This window comes from Ixodes scapularis, unplaced genomic scaffold, assembly GCF_016920785.2.
Source record: "Ixodes scapularis isolate PalLabHiFi unplaced genomic scaffold, ASM1692078v2 PGA_scaffold2__306_contigs__length_199485367, whole genome shotgun sequence".
In the NCBI taxonomy this organism is placed as follows: Eukaryota; Metazoa; Arthropoda; class Arachnida; order Ixodida; family Ixodidae; genus Ixodes; species Ixodes scapularis.
Window position 1 is genome coordinate 152,084,611 of NW_024609857.1, and position 11,102 is coordinate 152,095,712.

Consider the following 11,102-nt stretch of genomic DNA (forward strand, 5'->3'; position numbering starts at 1 on the left):
TAATGTGATGTTCTGGTAAATTCGAGTACCGTCTTGCTGATTCGAGGTTACAACGCCTTTACGCACCGAACCTTTTACGAAAAAACAGTTCAAGTGCAAATGAGCTGGTGTAAGTTATACACAGTCTTGTACACGTTACTAAAAAAAAGTAATCGATTACAATTACTATTACTCTTGGCTAGAAAGTATTCGATTAGATTACTTGATTACTCGACGGCAAAAGTAATTGGACATTACTTAAAGAAGTAGTCGTTACTTTTCCGATTACTTTATTGTGTGAAGACACATCTTTAGCGCTCATAACAATGAACTACTTCCAACCTATATTTCACATTTGCACAAGTGTTGAAGAAAAACTGGCTCCCTCTTTGTGGTCGTTGCTCCTTCACAATGCGGACACAGGGCGTTCGCCAGTTTGTGTGTGTGATGGGGGGGGGGGGGGGAGGGGGGGGGGGGAGCGGAGTGGGTTCTAGATCTTGTTAAGCTTGAGCAAGGGTTGTCGCTCAAAGTTTGCGTCGCTCATTTTATTATTCACATGTGGATGAGCTCGCATGTTATGCAGCAGCTCCAGGATTTGAAACGGATCATGTGTAGTATCCATTAGCGGAAGAGATCGCCCCGACCACTTCTCAACTCGAAACATTGCTTGTCACAAAGACCACGTAGGGGAAATGGGGAAATATTTCAACTGCCTTTGTTATATTTTGCATCCGCTTTAGGCATTCTTCGGTTCTGCTTCTCCTACGGGCTGCGAGAGGTACCCTCAGCAGGATTTTTTTATTTTTTTATTTCTGTGTGTGTGTGCGTGAGGGGGCTAGTTTGAACGAAGGACTCACAAAGCTACATTCTGCTTCCTCAAGCTTCGCCCTGAATGGCCTTTGTCACGCACTGTGGCTTCCCCATGGGGATTCTCACTCCCAGTCCCAGCTGGGAAAAAAAAACAAAGAACGGACATTCCACAGAAACTGTACATAGAAAGAGATTCGAAAAAAAAAAAGAAGCAAATTTAATAAATGTCATTTCAAAAAAAAAAGGCGTGTGCCCGGGGGGGGGGGGGGGGGGGGGGTCCCGTGGACAAATTGTAACGGTTACAAGTAATTTTATTACTTCAAAAAGTAATCAGATTACTCTTGTGATTACTGCCTAATAAAAGTAGTCAACTGATCACAAAATTACTCCAAAAAGTAATCGATTACAAGTAATTTGATTACTTGTAATGCGTACGGTACAAGTCTGGTTATACATGATGATTGAAAACCTAAGACTGGGGTTTGAAAAACGGTGCGGTGATGACGACCTTGTGTTTCTGTTTGTATTAAACCCCGTGCAGTGGGTGAAGATGGAAACGATAGGGCGCGCTTTTCTTTTTTTTATGTATTGTTTGCGGTTCGGTGTGTGTATTGTTTGTAGTTCAATGATCTACCATTGTGTGGTGGCGGTGTTCGACATTCGGGGGAGATGTAATAAGGCGTAGAGCCAATAAAGTTTCCAGCTGAGTTTAAGACGTTGTATGTCCCTTTTATTCCTACTTCACGAGTTTCCGTTTTTCAAACCACAGTCTCAGTTTTCCAATCATCATGTAATACCTTCTACGCCGAATGTCCCTGAAGCCCACGCATGCATAAAAGGGGCTCCGCGTGGCAAGCCGGGGTCAGTCTCGCCCCAGCGTTCGATCCTGTTGTCACGTTGACTTCGACGCGTGCGACACTTTGATGTTATCCTGTTTCCTTTTTGGTTTTGGGCACAAGTTCGCCTCATTAAACGTTTCAGTTCCCTCCGTTATTTCTTGTTTTGTCACCTCATCATTCGCGACATTTTGTTGGAGGTGCTGGGTAACGGATGTCAGTGCAGCGCACTTCTCCGAGGGCCCGCAGTGCACGTCCGTCCGTCTGTCTGTCGGGCAGGCCCAGATAATTTCCCAGGTACAAGACCTTAAAGCCCAACTACAAACTACGGACAGAAATATAGCCAACCAGAATGAGCGAATGGTCGAACTAGAGGTTCATAACAAAAAAAAATTGACACCTTGCAATCTGACCTCGAGACTGCACGCGCTGAGACTGCTCAGAAATCCCATATGGTTTTAGAGATGAACGCCCGAATGGACGACGCTGAAAACCGCTCACGGAGAAACAATTTAATATTCTACGGCGTTCCTGATCCCGTCCTACATGAGACTTCTGTCCACTCCGAAGAAAAAATAATTAAGTTATGCTCTGATCACCTCCACGTGACGCTTGAACCTACAGATCTAGAGCGAGCTGACCGTCTCGGCCATCACACAAACGTACGCTGTCGCCCATTAATCGTAAAAATAACTTTTTTTAAAACCAAGGAGGCCATTCTTTCGAACGGCCGTAAGTTAAAGGGCACCGTCTTTAGCATTAGCGAAGATTTCTCGCGCCCCGTCCAAAACGCCCGGAAGCACTTAGTTACATTTGCTAAAAGTAAGGCAGTCCCATTCTCGCTACGCTACAAAGCACTATTCATTGCCAAGCAACGTTATATGTTTGATGAGTTGTTGCAAACTGTCAAAAAAATTACATAACAATCACCAATCTATCAACGACCAATAAACCGTCCTCAATCCAACTCTCGTGTAAATACTTCCTTATCTGTTATCTTTACCAACATACGGAGCTTCCTTTCAAAGCGGGATCTTGTATCTAATCTCGTGTCGTCATCCAGCAGCAATATATTACTACTAACTGAAACATGGTTAACTGCCGACGTCACTGACGCTGAAGTCCTTGCTGATTTGCCGAATTTTAACATCTTTCGAAATGATCGGAAAGGCGCACGAGGTGGAGGTGTACTCATCGCCGTTAGCCAACAGTTGTCCTGTTCTCCCATTACCATTCCCTCTGATATTGAAGCATTGTGGCTCATCTGTCGGCCTTCTCCGCAAACAGTTGTACTGGGCATCTGCTACAGAGCACCGAATTATAGTACCGAATTTTCCCGTAAAATAAACGAAATACTATGCCAACTTTCTGCAGACTACCCGAACGCACAAATTCTTCTTTTTGATGACTTTAATTTCCCAAATATTAATTCGATTGACCCATCACCCTTAACTGTAAGCAACTCGGAAGAAAAGGAATTCATTGAGATTTGTCTCAATTTTAATCTCACCCAGCTAGTAACAGAACCAACGCGCGTCGCTCGCGAGTCTGCAAATATTTTAGATCTCATAATAACCAATCAACCTGACAGTCTATCATCCATAAACTTCCTTCGAGAGATTAGCGACCACAGAGTTATTCATGCTGTCTTTGAGCTTACCCCCGCAAAACATCAAACCGAAAAGAAAACAATTCACCTGTACGATGAAGGAAATTATGAAACTATAAATAACAAGCTTAACGCCTTTTTTCCAGTTTTTGAAGCAACATTTCACAACCAGTCAATTCATGAAAATTGGTTGATTTTTAAAAATACGTTAAACGAACTAGCAAATAATTTAATCCCCTTGTTCAGTTTCTACGCAGATCAACATAAACCGTGGTTCACTAAAACCCTCAAAAGATTAAAAAATAGGAAAAAACGTCTTTTCCGCTCAGCCAAGCTGTCGGCTAGCCCTAGTGCGTGGGAAAAATACTACGCGGCTGAGGATGCATATCTAACCGCAATCCGAAACGCCAAGTACTCTTTTTTCCACGTGGACCTACCAAACATATTGATTAAAAACGCCCGAAAATTCTGGCAAGTGATAAACCCTCAGCAGAAGCATACTGTTGCCATCATCAATGAATTGCGCGAACTCGTGAATGATGCTGAGTCTGCAAACGTTTTCAACACCGTGTTTTCATCGGTTTTCACTGCAGAACCTTATGTGTCATTTACAATGCTCCCTGCAAACACCGAGTGTCCAATGTCTCCAGTCGCTTTTTTTGCTGATGGTATTGCGTCAGTACTCGATAACATGAAACTGTCATCATCAGCCGGCGTAGACGAAATTAATTCCAAATTTCTTAAAAATACTAAACACATTTCTGCAGCATATTTGTACTTGTTATTCTCTCAGTCACTTTCTACAGGTAACATTCCGGAAGACTGGAAGGTGGAAAAGGTCATTCCTGTCTACAAATCAGGTAATAATGAATCCCCATTAAACTACCGCCCTATCTCTCTAACGAGCGTGCCTTGTAAAATCATGGAACACGTCATTTTCTCTTAAGTCATGCATTTTCTGGACTCGATCAACTTCTTCCATTCTTTCCAGCACGGCTTTCGTAAAGGATTCTCCTGTGAAACTCAGTTAGCCCTCTTTCTTCATGATATGCACACTAACCTCGACTCTAACATACAAACTGACGCCATTTTTTAGATTCTTCAAAAGCATTTGACAAAGTACCTCATAAGCGCTTGCTACTAAAACTTGCTCAGTTGAACTTAGACCGTAATATCTTCCGATGGATTAAAGAATTTCTTAACAACCGCTCCCAATCTTTCCTAATTAATAACCAGTCGTCTAATCTCATCCCAGTCACATCGGGCGTCCCCCAAGGGTCTGTTCTTGGTCCGCTTTTATTTTAATATATATTAATGATTTTCCGCAACATTTATCCTGTAATATTCGCATGTTTGCAGATGACTGCGTAATCTACCATTCTATCACTAACGTATCTGACCAATCTGCCTTCCAAAACGACCTTAACCACGTGCTGCAATGGTGCGGCCGTTGGTTAATGTCACTTAACTCTGGTAAATGTAAAGTTATGTCCTTTCAACGCCGCCGCAATCCCCTTACTTTCCCTATACCATCACCACCACCCCCGTAGAATTAACTGAATCACCTTGGTGTCACCCTTTGCAGCGATTTATCTTGGCGTACGCATATTACTAACATTACCTCATCAGCTAACAGAACCCTGGGATTCCTGAAACGTCAACTACGCCACGCCCCTCGGCAAGTAAGACTACTCGCCTAGAAATCACTAATAAGATCAAAGCTTGAATATGCATCCGCTGTCTGGGACCCTCACCAAGTATACCTCATCAACGCACTCGAAGCAGTCCGAAATCGCGCTACCAAATTCATTCGTTCTTCATACTCGTACAATACCAGCGTATCACCCCTGAAAGCTGAATCAGATTTACTTAGTCTCGCTTGTCGTCGCCACATCGCCACCCTCTGCTTGTTTCACAAGTTATTTAACTCCCCCCTCTGTATCTCACCTTACATCGTACCTCCCACACGCATATCTCACCGCACCAGTCATCCTCTCCAGGTTGTTCGCCCATGCGCTCGCACTGTCACTTTTTCCGCGTCATTCTTCCCCCAGCAGCTCCAGACTGTAATGGCCTTCCCCACCACATCGCTGCCATCACCTGCCCATCAATCTTCTTCGAAAATGTTACCAATCATCTTTCATCCGGAAGACTAGCACCTATGTTTGATTATTTTTGTAACCCCACCCCTTATGTAATACCCCCAAAAGGGGGCCTTTAAGGTAATAAAATGAAATTAAATGAAATAAAATTAGCGACCTTTGATGCCACACGTCTGATGCTCACCCACGTTTTTACAAATAACGCTCTCCAACCACCGGGCTAAACCTTTCATTAGAACCTCCTAGTCAACATTAGCAAGGGCTAGTGACCTGTAGTTTTTTATATGTTTTAATTTTTGTTCGTCGTCAACCTTGTGTATGAGAACAGTGTGTGTGCTTAGGAAAGAAGGTGGTGACGTATTTGTCTCACATGCGTCAATTATTACCTCGTCAAAGTGGCCTGCGATTTCGTCTTTGTAATATTTATAAAACGCCGCTGTCAGACCGTCGGGTCCCTGAGACATTTTTGACGGAAGGTCATCGATTGCCCGCGCAATTTCTTCCACACTTATCGGAACTTCCAGCCATTTCCTTATTTCGTCACTTAGACGGGGCATCACCGCGAGATATCTTTAAGCTGCGAGTCATTGCCGTGCTTCCGTCGCGGAAACAGACGACCATAATATTTGACAAAGGACTTTTCGATTACTACAGGGCGACTACTCGACAGGCCATCGTATTCTATCTGTGCGATGTTTTTCGTTTTTGCATACTTAGCTTCTGCATTTAGTGCCCGTTTGGTTGGCTGTTCATCCAGAATGTATTTTTCAGCTCGTGCTCTTACGAGTGCTCCTTTATACATTTCTTTTTCAAATTCGGCTATTTTTTTTTGTTTCACATGACTCAGCTGCTCTGTAAACTGTCCAGGATATTCGCATTCTAGTTTAGAAATCCGATGAAGATCACCTAACACCAGCTTTTTTATCTTTTCATCCAGTACGTAAGCATTCTATCACGTTCTATAGCAGTTAGCTTAGCTTCCCGTTTAAACCATTCCCACTCCGTACTGGGGCTCTCTCTACCGTCATGCATCTTAACTAATAAAGCGTCTATAGACTTGTAGCACGTAATAATTCCATTGACGACTGAGCTACAATAACTGTATTTTATCCACGGCTAGTTCGGTTGTCTGAACCATAGTCTTGCTTGGAACGACGAGCTGTGTTTCACCCGGGAGCTGGTTGCGCGTGCTTCTCTCCGATCCTCTTTTTCTTCGCGCCAAGGTGCGCGGGTGCCGGTCGGCGTTGGGTGTTGAGTGCTGTCGTCTGTTGGACTCTTTGTACGCCACAGGAGCTCACCATAGTCACGGGACGGTTTAGCCGTTGCAGGGAACGATGCTGCGGAGTCGGGTTAGCGTCAAGGTGGACCCTGTTGACAGGTGATTTTTGAGCCGGTGCTGTAGCTGCACTGGTTTTTGGACGTGTTATACTTGAGTTGTCTATCTCAGTTCTTGTGACAGTATGCGAACATGTCATGTTATCTGATTCTGGTTCAGACGTATTGGCCATGTGAGCAGGTTTCAGTCGATCGAGGGATACGGTATCTTCTTTTCCATTGATGTCGAGTTTCAAATATTTGGGTGCTCGCGCCATTACCTTGAAGGGTCCTGCGTATGTAGGTTGTAGTGGTCGTCGCACTGCGTCGGTTGCGCACAAATACGTGGGTAGCCGTTTCCAGATAGGGGCTCACGAACACTTGCGATTGGTGTGGCTTGCGAAAGGGTAACGGCTGAAGAGACTGTATCACGGTTTTAAGCTGTGCAACGTAGTCAAGGGGATCAGGTAGCTCGGTGTCTGGTGATGCCAAAAAAGATCGCCTGGTAGTCGGAGTGAAGATCCGTAAACCAGCTCTGCGACGCTGCAGTTGGTGTCCTCCTTAGTGTTGTGCGGATTCCTAGGAGAATCATAGGAAGGGTTTCTGTCCACGGCGTATTATCTGAAGCTTTTATCGCCGTTTTCAGTTGCCGGTGGAATCTTTCGACGACGCCATTGGAAGCAGGATGGTATGCTGTCGTCGAGATATGGTTAACGCCGAGCAGTTGTGAAAGTTTCGCGAATAATCGGCACTGGAACTGTCGGCCTCTGTCCGTTGCGATTTTTGTCGGCACACCAAAGCGACTTATCCAGGTGGACAAGAACGCTTTCGCGACCGTCTCCGCAGTTACGTCTTCGATGGGGCAGACTTCAGGCCAACATGTAAATCGATCAATGCAGGTTAATAAATATCAATGTCCTCCTGACGGAGGTAGAGGACCGACGACGTCGATGTGGACGTGTGCGAATCTTGCCTCTGGAGCATTAAAAGATGAGATCGGAGTCGTTATGTGCCGATGAATCTTGGCTCGTTGACACTTCAGGCATGTACGGTCCCAGTGGCGAACATCTGTGTTCATACGGGGCCACACATAGCGTGCTGTAAGTAAACGTTGTGTGGCGCGAATGCCTGGATGGGATAAAGAATGATACATGTCAAGTACGTTTCGTCTAAACTCGGGGGTTAGATAGGGACGATTTGTGCCTGTTCAAGTGTCACAGACCAGTGTTGTGGAAGATGAGTTCATCTGGATGTCCTTCAGAGTAAGTGCAGTCAACGATGTCTTGAGCAGTTGGAGTTCCGGGTGCACTGCTTGTGACGTAGCCAGTTCTGGAGAATCTATGGAAGGGTTTGCGGTGTACGATGTATTTACAGACACTCTTGATAGAGCGTCGGCAACGACGTTGTTCTGGCCAGAAATGTGTCTTATGTCTGTGGAAAATTACGAGATAAAGGCAAGATATCTGATTTCTCGAGGTGAGTGTGTAGCACTGGATGTCATTGCATACGTGAGTGGTTTGTGGTCAGTGTAGATGTAAAACTGACGACCTTCGAGCAAGTAACGGAAGTACCTGACTGAAAGATAGATGGCCAGTAACTCTCGGCCGAATGTGCTATACCGTTGTTCGGCAGGTGATAAAGTTTTAGAGAAAAATCCGATTGGACACCATTTGCCATGCAGATACTGTTGGAACACTGCTCCAACTGCCACGTCGGAAGCGTCCACCATTAAGAGGGCGCGGTACCTCTATTTGTTCGTCCGTTTCAGCCACCAGATGGCGCGCGGCTCGAAACGTGGTTGAACGCGCAACTTCTAGATGGCGCCAGTATCGAGGTGTGAAAAGGCCCGCGTTATCCGCTGCGTGAAATAGATCCCGAAATCTGCCGTGTTCTCCCGGCGGAGGAAGTTTCTGCATCCCTCGCGCGCGCTTGGTATGTACGCGCGGTAACCGAGTCCGGCCTCTGAGCTGTGTGATGCAGTGGGTGGCGCTCGTTTCTGTTCGGAGGTAGGAATAAAAATGCCGGTCCCCTTTTTTACGACGCTCGTTTCTATAGCTTGTTTTTCTTTTCTTTTTTTTATCTCAAGTGACCTACAGTACCGCCTGTTCGAAATCGTCCTTTGCGGTGAGCGATTGAGAGTCAGGTTAGCATTTTATTTGGGTCAGCACTACACGTTTAATGGAGACCTCGGGCGGCGATGTAAATATGCATTGCTCCCCAAAGTGTGTCCAAGGTGCGCAATGACAATTGGAAAGGGTATTGAAGGCGCGCGACCGTCGGTTGGTAAAATACGTGCGTTAGATTCACTTATTCAGTCTAATCATTTTTGCCAACGTCTTTTATCTGTTTCGACAAATGACATGGTCGAGTCTATTGATAACCTTAGCTAGATTGGACGTACGGAGTGTCCGGGCTTTAAATAAATTTGCTTCGTTTATGTGAATGAATAACTGTTTTCTCTTTTCCGTGCTCAGTGCTATGCAAAAATCGCTGAGATGTTATGGTAGCTCAGTGTGGCGGCGTTTTGCACGCTAACTCGCTATTGCATTCGCTGTGCACAATATGTGTTCAGATGGAATGTGCCAAATCGTATTTCCGATCGATATGATAGATTTACTTTGCTACAGTGTTAATTATATTTTCCTGATTTAAACTGGTTCGTCCCTGATCTGAGCCTAAGTTTAAATTCGAAGGGCAGACAGACTTAGCGTCGTAACAGCCGTAATGCGCAGAAAGAAATTAGTACCATGAAAGAAAAACAAAAGGATAGGTGGCTCAGTGTTATAGAAGTAATGAGTGTGCAAAGGATGGGATACGGTCAATTCGTCACATGCACACTCGTCAGAGGACGATTGGTGACAGGACGATTCGTCACACAGGAACATTCGTCATAGGATGACTCGTCACGCGGCCAACCGGTCTCACAATAGTTCGTCCCCCCAAAAATGTATTGTTCAATTTGGTTCGGGCGGACAAAGGCGAAGAATTTGTAAGGAACGTTTTAGCTTCTGATTCGGTCCCGAACATTGAATGTTGGTTGGGCCTCAGAAAGTCGGTCACCTCTTATCTTAGCATGTCTTTCGCTTCTCGAGGTCAAAGAATTTGTAACAGACGTTCTAGCTATCTGGGTCCGTCCTGAACGGTGAATGCGGAGGCCATAGAAGAGCGACTATTTTTGAACTACATTCAAAAGGATGGAGGTGATCGCAACAGAGAGAGCCATGATGCTGCACGAGGGGTACTCGTACACATTCGGCAGAAGGAATTCCGATACTTGTTGGTTTTGTCGAATAGGTGTATGCAAGGCAAAACTAAAAACTAATTTGGCTGCCAGTCGGATTATTGCTCGTTCAAGCCTGCAACTGAGATCAACCTGCTGAAGACCCGTAATATAATGAAAGGAAAAGCGGATGAGTATTGTAATATTAGTTTATATAACCATTGGTTTACGTGACAGTGGAAAATTGTGAAACTCCTCATCAGGGTATGCGGGCAGATGTTGAAATTGACAATTTACTATCGTCCCCTGCTCGATCAATGAGACCAGTTGCCCGCATGACGAGTCATCCTGTGACGAATCATCCTGTGACCAATCGTCCTGTGACGAATGCGCATGTGACGAACCGCATTGCTGGGAAACGCTCAAGGTACCAGCAAAGACAGCGAGCTGGCGTGTAATTTCCATCGAGCGGAAAACGAGTGTGACTTTTATTTCATCATGCGCTTTCATTTTGATATGGCTCAAAATGGGCGCGAAATAGTAACAGGTAAGGCAACAAAATTTAGATGTTAGGTCTGGAGCACCGCCATACTCAGCCGTGTTGGGGGCATCTCTCGCGAGTCAATACGGCAAAGGTATTGCGCGTCGAACTGTACGTGAGAGTTACCCATTTCAGCGAAACCTTGATTTCGCAAAACTATTGTGGCTCGAGTCGTGGCTTCCAGTACTTGAAAGCCACGAGCGAGAAATAAATGACAGTTGATTTTGAAGGACAATCGCGACGTGGAAACCCATAAAAGAGAGTTCCAATAAGACGAGAGCTTCCCCTTCTCTTCAAGTGCGTGGGTTACGCTCTCAATCCTGCACCTGTGGTAAAACTGCAGGCTCCTAAAATCGCTTTGAAAACGTTCCTGATCGCAAAAACTTTTTTTTTTTTTTTTTTTTTTGTCGAGGCGCTATTTCATTTTTTTTACTTTTTGTCTACCTTGATACCCCATCAGCGCAAAAACTACCATAAACTAAAAAAAAAAAAAAAATAGTGGGCATACAACGACAACGCACCCACTGGGACCCGAGTCAAGGCAAGAACAACTAACTACTAAAAGGGGAAAAAAATCATGTTCGCATACACAGACAGAACGCCTCCATCGAAAGAAATGAATCATGCGCTTGTTCTGCCAGTCTCGTTGTGCGTCTGTCAAAAGCCACAAAGGAGGAAGACAATCAGCGCC